Source organism: Marmota monax, unplaced genomic scaffold, assembly GCF_021218885.2.
Source record: "Marmota monax isolate L192 unplaced genomic scaffold, Marmota_monax_Labrador192_F-V1.1 WCK01_AAM20220418_F8-fsc00096, whole genome shotgun sequence".
Lineage (NCBI taxonomy): Eukaryota > Metazoa > Chordata > Mammalia > Rodentia > Sciuridae > Marmota > Marmota monax.
In genome coordinates this window covers 6336352-6358599 of record NW_026695236.1, presented here as the reverse complement: position 1 = coordinate 6358599, position 22248 = coordinate 6336352, and the positions used below count along the sequence as shown (strand labels likewise).

Sequence of the window (22248 nt, the reverse complement as noted above, 5' to 3'; positions counted from 1 at the left end):
GATTCTATATGACTGTGGTTCAACAAAGGGTAATTTGGATGCAGATATGTACACAGGGAGAATGCCATGTAGAGGTTGAATTATAATGCCACAAACCAAAGGACAACTAGAAGCCAGAGAGAAGACTTGACCAGATGTTTCTCTAAGCCCTTAGAGGAACAGGGACTTGCTAACACCTTGATTCCAGGCTTCTGGCCTCTAAAAGGGTGAGATGATAGATTTCTGTAGTTCTAACCCTCCCAGTTTGTAGTCCTTTGTTACAGCTGCCTTACAAAACAAATACAGGTCAGATCTTATCCTCATTTAATGCATGAGGAAATTGCAGACCAGAAAAGTTGATTAACTTCCCTCATCACTCACACATAGGAATTAGCAGAAAGAAAGGAAGAAAGAAAGAAGGAAGGAAAGAAAGAAAGAAAGTTAAACAGAGTTAACCATGTGATGCAGTTAGATATATAGAAGAAAGAAAGAAAGAAAGAAAGAAAGAAGAGAGAGAGAGAGAGAGAGAGAGAGAGAGAAAGAGAAAGAGAAAGAGAAAGAGAAAGAGAAAGAGAAAGAGAAAGAGAAAGAGAAAGAGAAAGAAAGAAAGAAAGAAAGATCGATCTTGGCTGGAATTCAAGCCAAGATCTACACAACTTAAGAGACCATACTCAGTAGCAGTGGATCCTAGACCTTGGTTCCTGACCCCCATTGGTCCAGAGCAGAAGGACAAAGTGCACAGGATGCAGTGATCTTTCATCAGACTAAAAAGACCTTCTTTATTATAGGATTATGTCATTCCTACTGTTTATTTTTCTTTCCTATTATTTTGCTGATGGATTAGTCTTTTACTTCTGAAATGATGGGAAGGATAGGAATTGTGGTCTTGTGTTTTTGTTTTCCTTTTCAGTGTTCTCCATTTAATTGGCAAGATAAAAATTGGCAATTCTGTTGTACTGTAAGGGTTTGTTCTGCAATGTTACTAATCTATGAAATATAAGTCTAGGAACAAATATTCAAATGCCATCCCCTTCACAAAATGAGTTAAACAAATCTCTTCACATGTAACCACTTTGGATGGTGGGACAAGGTAAACTTTGCTCTCAATCAACTGAAAAGACTCTTATTCATATACAAATATTGTGTTAATGATAATAGTCTTTCATTATCACTAAAATAATCCCATGCAACAATTTTAAATGAATTTATCAATGTTAATTAATTTAGACACTTCCTTATTTTTGCCCCCAACATATAGTGAAGATTTCCTATTTTTCAATACAATTATTGACCTGTTTTTTGACTTGATCCATTTTCCCTTGTGTTCAAGATCTGTGGATTTATGCAAATGTCTGAGGATTAAATGGGATAACTTCTGCTAAGTATCTAGAACATCATAAAAGCTCTTAGTAAATGCTAATTCTCTTCAAGGAAAGAGGTAAAGTTCTTTTGCTTCCAGAAGGGAAATGACTTTAGGACTAAAGTAGACTTGGAACAACTGTCTAACTCCATGAGACTGGCAAGTGTCAAGGGCATTAATGACTTAATCCTATTACTGAGCATTTAATGATCCACAAGACAGTTTTTAGAAATTGTGGCAGTCTATTTTTATGTATTCATGTTCATGAATATGTGCACACATATAAATATACACATATAGACATCACTATGTATAGATGTCATACACATAATAAATATAAGTTTAGTGTGAACAAGTATACCCTTTTTAGTTTCTGAGAAATACAGAATTTTGGAAAAGCTTTCACATATATAAGAATTTACTTTCTTTATTTTACCATTATCTGGTCCCCTAAATTAGACATAATCTAATGAATATTCACCTATTTGTCCCATCCAAGGAAGTTTTAGTTAAAACAAACTTCACCCTATATTGTGTCAAAGTTGTCTCAGACTCCAAATCAGAAAAGGAGGACTTATTCTTTCCATGAGTATTTATGAAAGGCTCCACAATACAGTCAAGGCCAGTATCTATGTCCCCTAATGGGCTGCAGTCGGGAGTAACACATAGATAATAGTTAAATATGTGGCTGCAAAACAGATATTTTTTTAAATGTATTCATTGTGGGAATGTGTTTTTTTGTTTCTGGGTTTTTTTTTTTTGTTTTTTTTTTTTGCATAACAGATTTATAACACATTTTATAAGGACTTTCTCTAAGGTGCTATAAGTGCACCAAGGAAGAGCACTGAACTCAGTCTAGGGCATGAGGTCATAAGAGCTTCTTGAAAAAGGTGATCAATATTAAGCTGAGTCTTTGTGTGTGTGTGTGTGTGTGTGTGTGTGTGTATGTAGTGGTAGGGATTGAACCCAGGGCCTTGTACATATGAAGCAAACACTCACCAATTGAGCTATATAGCTAGCCCTTAAGCTGAGTCTTAATGAATGATATGATAGTTTGAATGTGTCCCCCAAAGTTCATGTGTTGAAAACCTAATCCCCAGTACAACAGTGTCGGGAAATGGGACCTACTAACAGGTGATTAGAGAGCTTTTGTAAGTGGATTAATGTTGTTATTGGAAAAGTGGTATTATTATCATGACAGTGAATTTGTTATCAAAGTCAACTTTTAGGCCAGACATGGTGAGCACACCTTGAATCCCAGCAATTCTGAAAGCAGAGGCAGGAGGATCACAAGTTTGAGGCCAACCTTTGCAACTTAGTGAGATCTGGTCTCAAAATAAAAAAAAATAAAATAAAAAGGGCTGGAGGTATATAATTCAGTGGTAGAGAGCACCCGTGGGTTTTATCGCCAGTACCAAATACATTCATACATACACACAGACACATACATAAATAAATGCTGACTTACCCTCTCAGTCTATTTCCACTTGATGCCTTCCACATGTTAGGACACAGCAAGAAAGTTCTTGCCAGACAAGGCCCCTTGAGCTTGAATTTGCCAAGCTTCCAGAATTACAAAAAATAAATCTATTCTTTATAAATTATCCAGTATCAGGCATTATTTTATAGCAGAATAAAATAGGCCAACACAGGTAAATAGAAATGAGTATTTATTTATAAAGACTGGATTGAGGGGACTCACCACAGAACTCTGGAGTAGTGACGGTTTAGCCACTTAGCATGCAATAACCTAAGCTCATGTGATGGAAAAAAGACTAACTTCAGAGTTTAGGAATACCAGAGAAGAATAAATCCTTTTTCATAAACTTTTTCAAAGCAATGAAGGCTGAAGTAGAAAATGTCATGCTGTATAGTTAGACAGACCTGATTCATTCAAGTGACCTTTGTAAATTGCTTAACGTCTCAAACTGAAGTTTGGTTCCTCATCTATAAAACGAGGATAACACTATCTATCTCATATAACTATTGTATTCTTATGAAATTAAAAATATGAAATATCTCATTTCCTGCCTGCCCAAAAATAGACATCAGAGTAAATGTCAATTCACGTCCTAATAACGCTTGTGTCATTGTGAATAAGAACCTGCATCACTCATGCCAACTCTGGGTTCCCATTAGGATATGTTTGTTCATTTGCTTCTTAGGTCAGTGGGCTTAAAACTTTCTCAATATTATTAATTAAAATCATTTTGAACACATATCCCCTTATCTGAATATTTACATATTTATAAATTATAGCTTGTATGACCCCATTATTGTGGCATAGTATAAACACTGTGAATGCATATCAAAGGAGAAATTTATAGACTGAGATAAAAAAATTAATAAAAAGAGAAGGTCTTACATACCTCTGGGCTGCACATAATCACTTTACAGAAAACTGAGAACTCCTAGACAGGAAAGACCTAAGCTCATTCATTCACAGAGCGCTTAGCAGCACAGATCTAATACTAAAGAAATTCCTAGGAATCAAAAGGGCCATGCTGAAATAAAAAATCAATAAATAAACAATAAAAAAAACTTCTTACTAATGCTCCTACCTGTTTAAACTGCAGTCAGACTGGCAGCTATCAAGAATACAAACAAAAATAAGTGTTGGCGAGGATGTGGGGAAAAAGGCACACTCATACATTGCTGGTGGGACCGCAAATTGGTGCAGCCAATATGGAAAGCAGTATGGAGATCCCTTGGAAAACTTGTAATGAAACCACCATTTGATCCAGCTATCCCCCTCCTAGGTCTATACCCAAAGGACTTAAAAACAGCATACTACAGGGACACAGCCACATCAATGTTTATAGCAGCACAATTCACAGTAGCTAAATTGTGGAACCAACCCAGATGCCCTTCAGTAGATGAATGGATAGGGAAACTTTGGTATATATACACAATGGAACATTACTCATAATTAAAAGAGAATAAAATCATGGCATTTTCAGGTAAATGGATGGAGTTGGAGAATATCATAATAAATGAAGTAAGCCAATCCCAAAAAACCAAATGCCGAATGTATCAGAGAAATATGGGTGCTGATCCATAATGGGAATGGGGGCAGAGCATGGAGGAATGGAGGAACTTTAGATGGGGCAAAGGGGAGGCAGGGGAAGAGAGGGGGCAAGGGGGTAGGAATGATGATGGAATGAGTTAGACATCATTACCCTAAGTACATGTATGAAGACACGATTGGTGTGAAAATACTTTGTGTACAATGAATAACTTGAAAAATTGTGCATTGTATGTGTAATATGAAATGAATTGTATTCTGCCATTGTGTATAACAAATTAGAGTAATTAAATAATTTAATAAAAAATAAAAAATAAAAAAATAAAATTTTAGTATATATTTTAGTTGTAATAAAAGATACAGCAGAAATGTCAAGCAATCAAAAACCAACTCTTTTTCTTTCCCAGAAGTGAGTGGCAAATAGTTAATATTATTTTTTTAAAGGGCCAATAGTAAAAATAGTCAGTTGCTGGACATTTTAAGAGACAGTTATTATAATAATCACTTTATATGTTCTTAGTTGGTCTTTACAATAATTGGGACACCATATTCCATCTCTATAGAGGCCATAAAACATATTTTAATCTATATTGGGGGTTTTGCAAACCATGACCTGTGGATCAAACCTGGTCCCCTGTCTGATTAAATGCTCTCCAGGAGCCAAGATTGATTTATATATTTTTAATTGATTGGAGGAAAAAAAAGGATATTTTGTACCATGTAAAAATTATGTGAAATTTAGTGTTCATAACTAAAGTTTTATGAGAACATAGCTGTGGCCACTTATTTATGTATTGTTTATGATTGCTTTTGCACTACAATAACAGAATAGATTATTTCAATAGACATCATCTGACTTTTAAAATCTAAAATATTTAATATCTAATCTTTCACAAAATAATTTTGCTGATACATGTACGCTAATGGAATCTCCTGGAATGTGCAGATTGCTGCTAGCATCATCATAAGGCATAGTCTTGATAACAATTCAATTTGGAAATGGAAGTTCACAGAGGTTAAATCACTTATCCACACACTTAGAAGATGGCAGAACCAGAGGTTTTTAGGAAATATTTTTAAGGTTGAAATAGGCCTTTTATTTCATCCAAAGTTCAGACCCCTTTCAATGATGGTCTCTTCTGGCTGTGTAACGTAGTTAGTCATGCCCAATATAACTTCCCCAATGCATCCATGTCTTCTCTATACTCTCATGCCTAGGTTTTAATAACATTATGGCTCTAGACAGAGCAGGGTGAGAGCAGCTCAGTGGAATATCAGCACGATTCACTCATTCACAGAACCTTTCATTCGATGTCCTTGGGTATCTCAGATCCACATCTGGCCCCTGAGTATGAGGCTCTGCCATCTCTGGCTGAGCTGAAAGTGATGAAAAGACCTGATAGAATGCTGGAGACCTCATTACTGGCTCTTTGCCTACAGAAACTCAACCAGCTTATCAATCCCGAGGAACTTCAAACTCACACTGGCTCGGCTGGTTCCTTGCAGATGCCTATAACAAGCTGCTCTGCCCAACTGAGATCAGAAGCTAATAGACAAGGCTCTGCATATGCTCTTCTCTCCTGCAGGGAATGTCCCTTTTTTCCCCCACTTTCGTTGAACTAGAGCCTCCTAGAGTCTCAGCCACTCCTGGGATGTAATCTGGTTACTGTAAACTGCAAATTACAATGCCTTCATGGACAGTATCCTGAAATATGAACATAATGTCTGGTCCAATTACAGCTAGAACTTCACTTCTAAGCAAGAACAACTTATGCTCGCAGGCTGTTGACTATGCAAAGTTACAAGAACAGCTTTCACATATGTTAGTCTCATTGAATCCTCCAAGAAAACTGGATTTTATTATTTCCCTTTTACAGATGAAGACAAAGGCACTCAAAACTAATTAAGTAGCATATATTTTGTTTGTAGCTGGTAGGCAATAGATCTGACCATTAAACCTTGAGCTTTCTGACGCTTAGTGTCTTTCATTTCGGTAAAGGAGCTTGCCACGAAGTCAGTTTGTTCCTGCCTTTTAAACACAAGAAAATAAATACCTCTTCTCTCCCAAACCATGGCATTATATTCTATATTCTTTATAATTGGGATGCTGCACAGTAGGATTTCAACAATGGGATGGGTTTAAATTTATTACTTAAATTTTAAAATTATTATTTAAGCAACCTGATCTTTAATTTCATCTGTAAAAGGGGAATAATGACATGCCCACTTTGTAGGGTTGTTGTGAGAATTAAATAAAAGCATGTTGGTATTCTACTCATATAAAATGTTCAGATGCTGGGCATGATGGTGCACACTTGTAATACTAGTGACTTGAGAGGCTGAGATAGGAGGATTGCAAGTTCGAGGCCAGCCTTAGCCACTTGGTGGGAACCTGTCTCAAAATAAAAAAATAAAAGAGGGCTGGGAATGTAGCTCAGTGGTGAAGCACTCCTGGGTTAGATCCCTAGTACCAATAAAATAAATAAATAAATTCAGAAAAGGCAAATTTATATAGACAGAAAATAGATTGGTGGTTTCCTAAAGTTGGGGACAATGGTTTCGAGAAAATGGGGAGTTATTAATAGGTCTGAAGTTTATGTTGGGGATAATGAAAATGATCAAAAATTGATTGTAGTGATACTTGCACAACTCTGGATATACTCAAAATCATTGAATTATGTACTTCACATGAATTAACTATATGACATATGAATTTTAAAAGAATGTAGATAACAGTGCTTACCACAACAACTTACACAAATTAACTGCTTTCTAAGTGTTGTTTCCTGTCAGTTTGAGGCAGAGACAAGACCAAGCTCATTTATGTTTCTTCTGGTGGATAAAACTAGATTCCATGCTGCAAGTCAGGTGCAGTCGCGTGTCTGAGTCTTGGTCGAGGGAATGCAAGTTCCAGTCCATGGAATAGAACAAGACTGTTCCATAAAAACACTTCCCCTCACAAGCCTTTATGTTTTCTTCTCCTTCCACCAACTTGATACAAATAATCTTTTTGGCCGTGGAAGTCACACGCTGAAGATGAAGGAACTACAAGGTGGAAAAATTACTGTCCAGATGAGAGTTGCCCATTGGATGAGAAGACCAGTTTTAGACCACGTGAGAAATAAAATAAGGTTCTATATTGTTTAAACCATCACTCCATTTTGAGACTTGATAGTTAACAACAACTAGTATTATTGTAAGTAATACATTATTGTTAGTTTTCACCTTTCCAACCTGAGGATAAATGATCACCTTTGTCATATACCTGAAATAAACTGTGGACAAAATGAGGGTCCTGAGTACATACAGGAAATGTTGCTTGTCTTATTTTACCATTATTTTAGTACTTACAAATAGTCATTGGACAGTTTGGAGTGAGTATGAAGCTTCTAATTATCCTTCCCAACTTGGGGAAGCAGAGTCCTTGTTTTGCCCTCCACTGCCTTCACGAAAGGGCCAAATGAACAGCAGGCACCATGCAATCGAACTGTGAGCAGCTGCAGGGTGCAGAGGAAGCTCAGGTGGCCCTGTGCCTACCACCCCATGAATCTCTCTTTTTCTCCTTCATGGAGGACACTGTGTCCATCTTCTTCATTTCCCCTTTGTTAACAGAGAAAATAATACAAAGCAAAGATTTGACCCAACAAAATTAGGTATCATCCTTGCTGAGTGCTTCCTAATTCATTCTCTAAACATGGAAAGCAAAGAGAGCTATTGGCTCTCTTGGTGAATAACACCCAAATATGTGGTTGCTATTGTCTATCATCTGGAGTATTTGCTATCCGAAGATAAAGCACCAAGTCATTCTTTAGAAAAGGTGAACAAAGCACAATGAAAGGTGACAGACTGGAGAGGAACCAATCATTGAGGGAAGATATTCTCAGTTTATGAGCCTCTTTTCTCATTTAAGGGTGTCAAATTGAGCCAACAACTTTCCCCTTGTGTATGTCCTTGTGAGGACCTGTGGTCCTATAAAGTGAAAGTGCTTTCAGGTCGTACAAAAAACTAGTGATTCCTGTAAAGTCCTTTTACATAGCTTAATTAATCTTCAATAAGTTTATTGCATAAGTATTGTTATTAGCACCACTTAAGAGAGGGAAATTGGGTCTTATAGAAGTTGAACGAGGAAGTGTCCCCATGATAACACAGGTGATAAATAGCAGAGCTGGCCCTCTACTTGGGAATTGAGCAGGGCTGAAGGCCTGTCTCTATCCACCATAACTTCCAATGGCTCTAGACAAGTAAAATGCATTATCAAGATAAATTGATCTTCTCTTAGAGAATCCAGCAGATTCTGAGGATACTCAAAACCAAAATACCTTCCCTTGTAGAGGCAGAACATTCTCCAGGCCTCCCTATGTTCAGGCATAGAGTGGCCAAAAGAATAATAAAACAGATCAGAAAAGAACAAAGGCCCCAGAGACAGGCCTGCCTAAACATGATTCATAGTCATTCACAGGCTCAGACTCCCAGATTTGAGTATCAGATCACTGCAGGTAGAAATGTAAACTTCCAAATAGGAAGCATGTCTGCCTGCTGAAAATAGCTTCCCTCCCCCAGCACTAAGTCATAAAGAAAGAAAAAAAGCATCTGAATTTCTCTTTGCTTCCTGTTTGCTGGGCAGTTCCTTTTTTTCCCCTTCAAACTCATGGTCCCATTGTGTTGCTATTTCTTCTTAGTATGCTTTATTTAAACCAGATGGAGCAGTAGCATTTTGAAGTTAGTTCTGAAGCCCAAGGGGATAGCATCATAAATAAGTAAACAAATGAACAATTCAACCATTGAGAAATCAGGCAAGAATGAGTCTAACAACAGAGCTGGAAAAGTAGCTGAAAATCTGCTCCATGAAGAAAGATCTGAAAGTGACCAGAGTTTTCTTTGCTTAACCACACTGACTTCTTTCTGTAAACTGGGGACTAGTGAGGAAGCAGAAAGGGAATATTTAGTGGCCCTCTGTCCACTTTGCATCATCAATATATCCACATGTTATCCCACTGTTAAGAAGCATTTGTTTATCACCTATGAAAGTAAGATATTTAAGTGCTGGTTTTCTCTAAACATGTTCTCTTTCCTTTAAGTCTTATATAATTCAACTATCATCGCATTTGAGGCTTAATTTAAAGGAAACCATAAGTTGAGTTAATTCACTGTGAAGGGTTATGGAAGTTATATTTATTCCAGACAGTTAGCGGCAATGTTATGGAGTATCTATTATATGCCTGACCCAGTGCCAGGTTCTGGGAATACAAACATAAAAAAGGCTCAGCCCCTGCCCTTAAGAATTTCACAGCCCACTTGGAGGGACATATATTCACAAACTAAGGGAAAGAAGTATTATAGGTATTAAGATACAAAAGAGTCCATGAGATATCTAGTGATCAGCTCTAATGAGGGAGAGAGTGTATATAGGGAGAAAAAGAAGATAGTGTGGTTTAGTAAAGGAGACCTGCTTCTGACTATCTAGAAGATCCAAGACGCTGTTAACCAAGGAGAAGCAGATGAGAAAATGGTCTGGCAGAGAGAATAAGAAGAATGGGGACAAGTGACCAATGGCATAAAACAACCTGAGGTCTATGGTCATTGTAAACACTTGAACCAGAATGGGAAATAGACTCTGAGGGAAAGAAATGAGAAGCAGTCCTAGGAGTAAAGAGGGTGCATCATTTGTTGCTGCATGGGTCATGGAACTCTCTCTCATGGACTATGGGAGACTCTGAAAGACTTGAAACAACAGAGTGAATATGATCCAATTTGCACTTTAGAAGATCACCTTGGCAACCATGTGGAGGATGGACTGGAGGTGTTGAGGCTGGGAGCAGAGAGAACAGTGAGGGGGCGATGGCAGCAGTCCAGGTGGGAGGGACAGGGCCTGATCTTAGTAGCAGCAGTGGGTATGTAAGGAAAAGAAAGCAGACAGATGTTAAGAAGGTAGAAATCTGGGTTCTAGTCTCAGCTTTGGTATAATACATCTCTGTGAGCTTAGAAAAGCCCTTTCTTTTCTGGTCCTGTGTCCTAACTTATAAGATGAGAGGGAGATATTTCTTGGTACTTGAGAATGCCTTTTCTACATGTGTGTGCTTATTCATTCACTGGATAAGCCAGTCAGGTAGTCAAGGAAAGCATTCCTTCCTTCATTCACACTTCTGAGGATCTTGCTATGAAAAAGCAAAATGGTAATACAAAGAACTCAACCAAGGAAACAAAAGATACTTAAGATCCATAAACATTCTCTGATCATGCATTAAGTAAAAGTACACATCGTTGTGTGGTACAGAAATAATGGGAATAAAAATGACCAAGATGTGGTCTCTGTCCTCTTGGAGAGAAAGAGGCAGCCTATGATTAATTCAATTCAACAAATGCTAAGTACCTGTTTGCAAAGTATTTTGCCTGTCAAAGTGAAGAAACAGGAATAGGACATGGTCCCTGACATGAACTCTTTTGTAGTCACATCTGGAGAGACGTGATATTACTATTAGGTATTATAGAGCACATGGGAATCCAGAGACAAAAGAGACTTTTTTACCAAGTCAAAAATCCATCTTTGATTTTTGGCACAGCAAAAAGAAGTATTAATGCATTCTCTGTGATCCATGGCTGATAAGAGTCCCCTTCACACAAGCAGGTAAAACAAAGGGCACTTTATTTTAAGTAAAGAAGACTTTTTCTATGGGCCAGACCCTATACTAGGTATTCTGCCTCTTTGACCTCAAAGAAACCAGTGAGTGTTCATAACATGGCCCTATGGTGAAGAGAAATTGAGAAATTCTACCTCATGATCCAAAATACCTTGCATAATACCTAGTGTGTAGTAGATTCTTAATAAATGTTCAATGGAAGTAAACAATATTTTCATTACTTAAAATAAAGTTGACTCTAAAATAACAAATACTTGATATTTAAATGTCCAAATAGTACACTTAGAAAAAAATACTTTTATGTAAGACGTAATAAATAATTTACCAAACTACAGGAAACTTTCTTGTTGTGATACAAATTCATAAAAGATTTCTAAACAGCAAGGTCTATGTTTATAATATGCTTTAAGGTGCATTTGCTTGACCAACTTGCTTCTTTAAGCTAGGGTGAGTTCAGTGATTGGAGCTTCCCTTAAGAGAAATTAATTGCAACCCTTTAAATACTCCAAGCTGTTCTGTTTCTAAACATCAACTCTGGAAAGACCACACCTGGGTATGGCATTGCTTAGAAAAAAACACAATGTCTTAAGACACATGGAAAGTGGGGATTTTCCTAGTTACCTAACCGAGAAAAGTTGCTGACTTGGCAAATGGGATAATGTAAAAAGCTTTAAAACAAATTAGAGGGACTAACAATGCAGGTGGGATTTAAAAAGATCATGCACTGAATTGTGATAGTTTTTCATGAAGAGCTGGAAAAAAATATGGCTTATAACTTAAAATATTTGGCCAGCAAGAAATGTTTCTATATGACTTGCTATAGGTTTGGTTCTTGGACTTTGAACTGTCATAGGCCAGCGGAAGTTGTCACCTTACTGTCTACCACAGGAGAGAGGACACATTGTAAAAACAGTAATTTCTTAGGGGATTTTGGCCATATGCTGGCTTGGTTGTTATTCAGACTGTGCCACTAGCTATTATAACCTTGGACAATTAACCTCATAAAGTCCTGTATATCTTATAAGATAATGTCTATTTTATAGGGTTCTTATGGTGAGTCTATGAGATAATAGATATAAATAGCTTAGTACAGTGCTTGGCATATAAGTATAGTAAGCATTAGTATTATAATTAGTTTTGCTGAAAGAGAAATGTTCTTTTTTCCCAAAATTGGTGAAAAAAATTGTTTCAAACATTTCTGAGACTGAAATAAAATATTTAGATGATGGATTTGAAGAGATGGAAGTGGGTGTTTCCTTTTAATATAATTGTAATATGCTGAAGAACATAGCAGCACCTTGTGCCAATCATGAACAATTCCTCATAGTAAAATTATTTGGAGACTGAATCTGGACTTATGTATGGTGTCTTACTAAATATATACTTTTATTTGCTATTTGGTAACATAAGTATCTTCTGAATGCTGTTTGATGATATAACACAAAAAACACTAGCACAGAAGGACCCCAATTTAAATCTCATTGCTGTCATTTAATGACTGTGAGCTCTGGCAAAACAAAAACTTTCTGAGCTTCAGTTTCCACATTCATAAGTAGGGATAATAATTGTGCTTACATTTCAGATGATTTTGGAAGAATTTAATGAGATAATAATATCTTTACTGAGTTTTGCTATATTCCAAGTTCCGGCAGACTATACTAATTATTTTATCCTTACCATATCCTATGTTAGCTTTCAGAAGACTGGCTGTACAGTCAGGCTATGCAGGTAAGTGTTCAGAACCAGCCAGGAGTAATCAGGTGACCCGACCAGCACAAGGCTGCTAAATGATAGCCCAAAATACCAATAGTTCTTGTTGCATTAGAGGTAAGTTAGGTCTTTTACAGGTGAGGGATAGGAAGCAGGTAAAGGTCTGGCAGGGCAGAGAAAATAGTTCTGCACATACACCAACATCAGAAAGTTTGAGTCCTGTGGTCAAGCTACAAGTTTCCAGAGGTCATCACAAATAACTGCTCCTGAATGTCTATCTAGAACAGACATCTAGTGTCCCAATAAAGGCAGACATGAGCAGGAAGGTAAAAGCCCCAAATATGCCAAATGGGTTGAAAAGGATGGAGAGAAGAAAACAAACCATACCTATGGGCTCTGACCCAAGAAGTCCCCACAGGACTCCTAGGGCCTTAGGGAGAAGGTATGAAAGGGAGCAGATCTGAAATGGGCTGCCAGAGAGGGAAAAAGAGAGCACACACAAGCATATGTTGTGACCTTTATGTCTTTGAAAATTACTTTTAAGATTTCTGTGGCCCTCAGGGTCAGAGGCAGGGACCATAAATAAATTATTTCTCCTACTTTTAAGGAAGTTATTTAACCCCTGAGCCTGGTTTTATCTTTAAGATTAGTATAAGAAAATTATTTACATTGGAATATTATGTATTTGTAATAAAGAGTAGAGAGGATTTCTATATACTGAAGTATTTCTTCATACTGAAGTATAAAGATCTCTAAGACACATCATTAATGAAAAAAAAGACCAGTGTGGAATAGAGTGTAAGGGATGCATTTTTGGTATAGAAAGAGGTAAAAACTGTCTACCACCCACCCACCCACCTATACACACACACACACACACACACACACACACAAACACACACTGCTGTATTTGCAAAGGAAACCCCAGAAATAAAGAAGACCCTCACACACAAAAAAAATTAAACTAAAAATCATCATTGGCTATGTGAGATAGATGAAGATAGAAGAGGAACAAAACTTTTTGATAAATACTTAATAAAAATTTAAAAAACATAAAAAATAATGTTTAAATTATTTAAAATTAGGATAACAGTTAGTTCATAGTTTATAAGATTATTTTGAGGAATAAATTAAATAATGTATTTAAAGAGCTTAGATAGGACTTGGCAAGTAGAAGGCATTATTAAATACACAGTAGTGGGAATTGCCATTTTCATGGCCTCCACATTTTGCAGGGCCAAGGTGAGTGGTAGACCAGCTGCAGGGGTTCTCTTTGAGGCTTAAGGAGCAGACACTGTGGGGACCTCCTAATTTACCCCCAGGTCATTCAGTCAGATTCCAGGGATTCAGGGCAAAAATGCCCACCCAGAAATAAAAGTGAAGCCCTTTACTCAGAAATCTGAGCAAAGTGGAAAGAACTGTAAGCCCAACACAGACCAGATCCAACCAGGATTCCATGAGTTAGAAACTATTTTAAAATGAGAATGCCTTAGAACAAAATGAGAGAAGATGAACAGATGCCAATGGAATGTCATTTGATTCTACTGTGTCCTAAAAAAGCTTCAATGTCCTTAAAGCATACATTTTTGGGAGTTAATTGAAAATGCCACAGTGGAATGAGAATAATAAAAATAAAAAAACTGGCTTTGAATAGAACCCTTTGTGTGGTCACAAAATTAAAAATCTTCATTTTTATTCCATCTTATACTAAAACAGAGAATTTAATAACCAGACACAAAAGGAAGGAAACTACAATTAATCATGCGTATTCAGATACTGTAACCAGAACAATTGCTCTAGTATTGCCTGGTTTACTTAGAGGGATGCTGAGTGGCTGACAAAATACTCTAATTATTTTAGTATTTTTATAAGGATTAAACACATAGCATTTTTAACCATTTTGGGTTACTTGTTGGGAAAACAGCACACAGTGGAATATCTTGACTCTGTGAAATGCTTCTCTAAATAGTTTCTATAAAAGGAGTAAGCAGTAGGCACCCATGCATAGCTGCCATATTGTTAGCTATGGTTAAAAATTCCAGCTCAGAAACAGATCTGAACATAAATTCTGTCAATCATTGATTGATTTGCTTTGGATAAGTTACTTTACCTTGCTGAACTTCAATTTTCCTATCAGTTAAACAGAGACAAATATAACCCCTACCATTTAGGGATGTTATGAGATCAAAAGAGAAAATATTTAAGATACTTACAATAATGCCTGGAATATAGTTAAGTATTAAGTAAATGTTAGTTCTTACTGTTATCATCTATCATTCTCGTATCTGTCCAGTAAAACATAATTTAGAGATCCTGTCAGGTCATCTTTTGGGTTATATAAAAAAAAAAAATCCAAGAAAAATAAGACACTATCCTTGTATATAGGAGTTTTCAGCCCAATAGGGGGACATGAGTTAAAAAAAGGTAATATTGTATGGGATGCCAAGTATACTGGGGTGCAAAAAATAAGGAGTGGTTAATTCTGCCACAGGAAGAAGGATGGGGCTTCATAGAAGCTGGTGCTGAACATAGGGCCTGAAATGGGTGCATACAAGGCACTCGGGACAAAAGCAGCAGGAACGGAACGGCACAGATACCAGGACAACCAGGCCTTGACAGAAAGGGGCAAAAGTCTAGTTTGTCTGGATCTTAAGGGGAAAACATGAGCCTGCTTGACAGGATAAGGCTAAAGAGGGGGGCCAGGAACCACCTCACACAGGACTGAGTACACAATGAGGTTTCTGTCATTTTGTGTGTTTGACAGGTCAACTTCTTTAATTAGAAGTTGAGAGAGAGTCAGCACTGCTCTCTGCCAGGGGAACGTCCTTAGGGTGTTCCACATTACTGTGGTGGAGGATAATTTTTTTTTACTTCTTTTTTCAGCTTTAGAAGATACTGAAGGTGTCTTGCCTGATCTTGCCAGAACTTACCATCTTTGCAAACTTAGTGTTGACTTGGGATAAGGATATGTCAGCAAATTCCCCCTGCTCCTCTCTGTCTGTCTCTCTCTTTTTTTCTTTTTACCTGTATGCTCTTAAACAGGCAGTTCAGTCTAGTACAAAAGGATTAACAGAGTTAGAAGTAAGTACTGGTTTTAAAAACAATTTTTTTAGGGGTGTGGTGAAATAGAGATCTAGACATATAATTTCAAACATCTTTTGTTAACCTGGAATTCTTTTTACTTTTGTGAATCTCAATTTCCTTATCTATAAAGAGGTTGAATTAGACCTATTTCATGGGATGCTAAGTGCATGAAATTACAAAGTATCTAGTACAAAGACTGAAAGAGCTGTGTGAATGGTAGCTGTCACTGTTGCCTATAGAAGTCAAATAGGTGATTTGGATGACAGCCTTAGAAGAGAAAAACAATCTGTTAAAGGCAGAGGAGGCTGGTGTGGGTAGAGACAGAGGAAGCAAGGTCAGCTTGCTCTGCTAATTGTGCCATGTACTTATTGGGCTAGACTCAGTGAAAGCTCTAATTCCTATATATTGTACTGAGTTTGGAGATGCTCGGATCTCTCTCCCTGCCCCACCCTTCCAGGTATACACAAAAACTTCCCCTAGCTAGATGAGCTTCATGGAGCAATAAAAGTCAACTAAAGCATTACCTCTTAGACTTTTAAAGTTACTGCAGGTCTCCAGACCGGAGCAAAAAGAGATGCTAACAGGTAAGATTTGCTACAAGCAATTTTACCATAATCCATACAAACATCTTTAGATGACAGGATGGAAAGCCGGCAAATGCATACTGTTGGTAAGGGACTGCAGTTCTTCCCAAATGTACTATGAATGATAACATAGTGATATATCAATCCAGTCCCCTATGGGGAAAATACATTATCTTCTATGTTACGTTGGTGCTGTTCCAGCATCTCACAGACAAGATTGAATTCTTATATAGCCCTAGGAAAACAACATGCGTTTTCCTTCACCTAGCATCTTTAACTGGTAAAACTCATTATCTCTGCAGGCCACAAATGTGTTTATAATGAAGGTCACTTTTAATGGAAAATAAATCTGTTTTAACACATCACAAAATCCTACTATTTGTCCTATAAACCTGCTAATAAAAAATAGTGATCAGGAAACAAAATAGGACTTTATTAATCTATGTACTTTAATTATAATGTTTAATAATGTCAAGTATTAATAGAAGGGTACACATGAAAATATCAGTAACAAAATTCTGTTTTTGTACCATCTAAATATTCTGTCATTTCTATGTCAACTATCTGGAAAAGTTTTTTTTTTTTAACTTTTTTAAGAAATAGTTGGACACAATACCATTATTTTATTTATTTATTTTTATGTGGTGCTGAGGATCAAACCCAGGGCCTCGCACATGCTATACAAGTGCTCTACCACTGAGCTACAATCCCAGCTCAAAAGTGTTTGTTTTTAGATGAGAGCTCTGAAAAGCCATGTAAAGAAAATATATCAATTTAACCTAATATTCACCAGGAAAATGTTATTAATAGTGCTGAAAAATAGGAAACAACTTAAAAATATTTTAATAGTAGAAAATTGGCTAAAGCAATACTATTGCTTCCAACACAATCCTTAGATTTCTTGAAATTTCACTTTAACTCACACACACACACACACACAGAGTAATGACATAAAGAAATGGTCATGAAAAGAGAGGTTATCAACTATCATATACAGCATGATTTCAGTTTATAAGACATAGGGAAAAATAAAAAAGACTTAATATAAAATCAGTAAGAATTATTTTTTGGTTTTTTATTCTTTATTTTGTAGTTTAAAAAATACCAATAAAATACTACTTTAAGATATTTAAGCCAGGCTTGGTGGTGCACACCTGTAATCCCAGCAGCTCAGGAGGCAGAGGCAGGAGGATGGCAAGTTCAAAACCAACCTCAGCAATTTAGCAAGGCCCTAAGCAATTTAGTAAGACCCTGTTAGAAATAAAATTAAATTAAATTAAATTAAAAGGTATGGGGATGTGGTTCAGTGATTAAGCACCCCTGGATTCAATCCCTGATACCAAAAAATAAAAATAAATAAATATTTAATTTTTAAAGTGAAGGGTACATATTAAAACGTGAACAACTTGCCAATTTTAAAAAAAATATTTTTATTGTATTTTAAATGACATTGTCAAATACTTCTTTTATAATGTAACTGAAGTGAATCAAGATAGGAAGTTGCACCTAAAGTGTAATCTCCACTATGGATTTCATGTATACAAATAGGATTGAAATAAAATAAGCCTGAACATTCAACTGGTGGGAGACTCTGGGTCCTAGAAATTATCAGTCATTTCTTTTTTTTAAATAAATATGCTTCTGTAGTTTTTAAAGTTTCAATAATAAATGTGTAATACCATTATAATTAGAAGATTTTTTTTAAAAAAATATATAATTCAGCAGGCAAAAATTAAACCTTAAAGTTACTGAAATATGGAAGTAAGAGCTGGCTTTGAGCAACAGCAACGTAAGATGGCAGCCACCATGGGCTCAGACAATGTATGAAAGCCAAATACAGAGGCTTAAAATAAAATGTGAACCTAAATACCCAGAAGCACACCCCTTTGTAAGATTTGTAACAAAAATTAATATGAAGTTAATAGTTCTAATGGATGGTGGACCCAAGAGTCACATCAGTGCTAGCCAAATGGCAGAATTAATACAGCATCAAAATTGTTCTGTAAGAGTTGTAGCACTTAATGATGTCTAAAGAAAATATGAAACTCCCTCAGCTGTTGGAAGGACAGTGTTACAGCAATTTATCACAAAGAAAAAACCACAGGCCTCCTCTTCATTCAACTTAAGTGGTCTTTATATTCCACAGTGGTAAATTTTCTAAATACATCTTATATACCTCAAAATACTGAAAAGAAAGTTCCCATTCAAAGGCAATTTATCTTAAGATACTGTAAATAACATTAATTTTTTGTTAATTTGAAATAGTGTAAGTTGTGCTATAATACCAAAAAAGTCACTGAAATATTAAGTCATATAAATGAAACTTCTGATCTTCTAAGTCCAAATCTCCTTGACATGTCATATTGCTAACAGGATTTAACAAAATGGGGGAAAAAATCCTATGTCAATTAACTAAGGTAGAAACATTTACAGTTTTAACTACTTTCATTAGTTTATTTGTTAAAGCATGCCATTAAAAGATTTACAGGTCCCTTGGCAATGAATTATTTGTGCAATCTCTCTCTCTCTCTCTCTCTCTCTCTCTCTCTCTCTCTCTCTCTCACTTATGAAGGCTTATTATGTATGGCTCTTGGAAATCTAGAGTCTGAAAGACAAACGAAGGTAGAGTTGCAGTCATTAAACAAACCAATATAATTTTCAACTTAAAAATTTTAAAACCAGTCAAATTTCCACTTAAAAATCTTTTAAGAATATTTATTAAGCTCCTAGTACATGACAGACATTACTCTAGGTGCCAGGGTTATAGCAATATAGAAGTGCCTGCAAGTGGTATTGGAGATAGTATATTCCTCTCATAGGACATATTAAGGCAGTGGCTGGGTGACTACTTGGCAATGTTGTCCTACAGGGAATCCAAATAAGCAAGGTGACAATGCTCTAGCATATGCATTTCTTTTGAAAGGTCAATGGACCTTTATTATTTATTTATTTATATGTGGTGCTGAGAATCGAACCCAGTGTCTCACACTAGGCACTAGGCAAGCACTCTACCACTGAGCCACAACCCCATCCCCTTATGCATTTCTTAGTCTGGAAATTTCCCATTCCCACCCTCCCTTTTCCCACCACCACCCATCCGCACTTGCACAATTCCCTAGAAAGTAATTTATAGAAAAGGTTCAAGGTAATTTGTACTGATTTACACAAAGGTTCACATGTAATGGGTCATCTTGAGCAGTGATCCCAGGGAGGAGAGTGAATATGGAAGGAGAGGAACGAATACAAATTGTGCCATTGAGCTATTTACTGTTGTGAGCACTTGGGGCTCCCTCCCTCTGGGACCTTCTGAGAAGCATACATAATGCAGTTTGGAACTTTCTGTCCAAGAGATGAGAAGGAAAACTTCTATCTTCCAGTTCCCTTACTCTCCAGTTGTCAAGATTTGCCAATGGGGTGCCAACTCCCTTGCACTTCCAGTTTTGTGCATACCAGAGGAGTGAGTAGACTCCTGGTTAGAGTGCAAGGACAGGTGTGGCAGTTGGGGCAAAGTGATTTCAGGTTATGGCTGTGTGAATTTGGTTGCTGCGGCAATGCCTTGAGTTACTTTGACTGAAAAGATGTACAGCTGAATTCAAGCACACCACCATTAAGATTTCCCTAAGCCATACAAGAAAATCATTGTTAATATTTAAGTTACATACATGAAATCACATGTATTTTGTCCCTTAATCATCAAAATCAATTCACGATGTAGATTATATTTTCACCTCAATTTTAAATATGAGGAAACAGTTTTCTAGAATCTAAGTGGTCTGCCTGCCTGAAGTCATCAATGGTGGACAGAGATGAGCCTGTTGAACCCTAGAATATGGCGTCTACCAGTGCCAATAAGTGTCCACATAACTCCTAATTGGGAATGTAGAAGTAGGAACCAGTTGCTCTTAGGAGTTGCTGCTTTTGTATCTTTGACTAGAGTGAGTTCCTTGAGGATGGAAACCATGCCTTCCACATGCTAATCTCTCGTAGTTAGCCATGTATGACACGCAAGAAGTACACAATACTTTTGAGACCAGTTGAGTGTCAGTTCCTTCCAGTAAGTAGTTCCTGCTCTCAGGAACCACATCTGATCTTCCTTGTATTGTGGCACCCAGCAGAGTTAAATCAATCTTTTTTGATCCTGACAAGATGGAATTTTCCAGAAGGTAGAACATAGTGGTTAAGAATGTTGACTTTATGTCAGATGGGTCTGGATTAGTGCTCCACCTTTGATACCTATTATACAATCTTAAGCAAACTATGTAATAATATTCCTAAGCCACAGCTTTTTTACCTGTAAAAAGGCATTATACTCACTGTATTACATCACAGGGCTGTGGGGAAGATTGTATGACACATGTAAAATAATTCATTATTAGTACCTGGCACATAGCAAGTGTAACAAATGTAATTCTATAATCTTAGTATATTCATGCTAAGTTTCAAATTCCTAAATTGATCCAAAGATCATTATCTTTTAAAGTATAATCTATACCATGGCCACTGTGGCATACAGGGAAAATCTCCATCCAGTAGAACAGTATCTGGCACCTTGCTGGTGCTCAGCGAATATTTGTTGAATATTAAATGAAACAGTGAGTCATGGTTACTTTTGGAGGAATCACTAGCCCATAGCCCCAAAACAAATTAGTAGAAATTACTAACACCTGTAAGGAGAAAAATATCAGTGGTCCATGTTCTGACTGTAAACAAAGAAGAGAAACAGCTATGTAACCTGTGGAAGATATAAGAACATAAAACAATGCCAGAAATTTGGGAATCATTTCAAGACAGTGTGATCTGGCTGCAGGTGTACTTGCCTTGCATGGATTCCAGGTTCAGTCCCTAGTACTGTGAAAAAAAGATTGCTCATTAAGCAGCAAACCACAGTGTAAAGTAAACTCAACCTCAGCTTGCTTTGTAGCCAATTAATCTGGGCAGACTTTTAAATCACACAGGCTGGAAAATGAACACAGTGTTTCATTTGGCAACATTACAATTACTACCCCAGTGTTGGTAATATTCTTTAGACTGCCCATGATGCTTTGTGGCTGAGCAGGAAGTTCAGAGTTTAATTTAGCTTTCTGAATATCTGCAGATTTTGTTTATAACAGAAAACTTTAGGTTATATAACTGTCTTGTCTTTTGTTTCAGAAGGTGAATCTTGACTCTTCAAATTATTGACACAGGTCCTCAGGGGCAGATGTGGTTGTACCGAGATTTGATTTCTCCTAAATAGCTTAGAATGTAACACTTGACTTCCCTAACAATTGGAAGGGGAAAGAAGATTCTGAGCTGAAGTAGGTGGTCACTGAAAAGACAGATTAAAGTCTCTGAAAGTACAGCTAGGCTCTCTTCCCATTTTAACTCTCCCCTAGTGTTGCCCATATTGCACTGGATTGGTCTGTTCCCCCTCACCAATCCCTGCTGCAGTAGGCATTTTGAGAAGGATTTTAAAGAAAAGTGTTAATAAGGAAAATGTAACATGATAAAAGAGGCTTAAGAAAGCAAATGAGGGAGGAATATGAGGCAAATACACTGTCATGAACTATTCCGTTCAAGGCATTCAGAAATCATTAAATTGAATTAATATAGGCTCTACAAGGTACTTTCCATCTACACCAGAAGATATGTAAAGCCCATAATTTCAGTATAACACATAGTAAGCACTAAGATGGATGATTTTTAGGAACAGAGAGGAGGGCCACTGGAAAGAGAAAGAGTAATCAAAGACAAATTAGCAACAATATACAGTTTACATAACATGTTCCTATTTACAGACTTGGATGGCATAATTAAAGCTTGTAACTGCTGCAAGGACATTCACGTAGTTAGTAGGACATAGAGGACATTGAGGGCTTAGACGTGGAT

At 36.8% G+C, this 22248-nt stretch overlaps 1 protein-coding gene and 1 pseudogene across 24 annotated transcripts in view; one reads left to right on the top strand and one right to left on the bottom strand.

Moving 5' to 3' along the window:
* The window catches only part of Dlg2 (discs large MAGUK scaffold protein 2), a 2050987-nt gene that overhangs the window by 214445 nt on the left and 1814294 nt on the right, over window positions 1-22248 (bottom strand). The window lies entirely within an intron of this gene.
* On the top strand, window positions 18200-18506 carry LOC124089353 (ubiquitin-conjugating enzyme E2 variant 1-like; annotated as a pseudogene).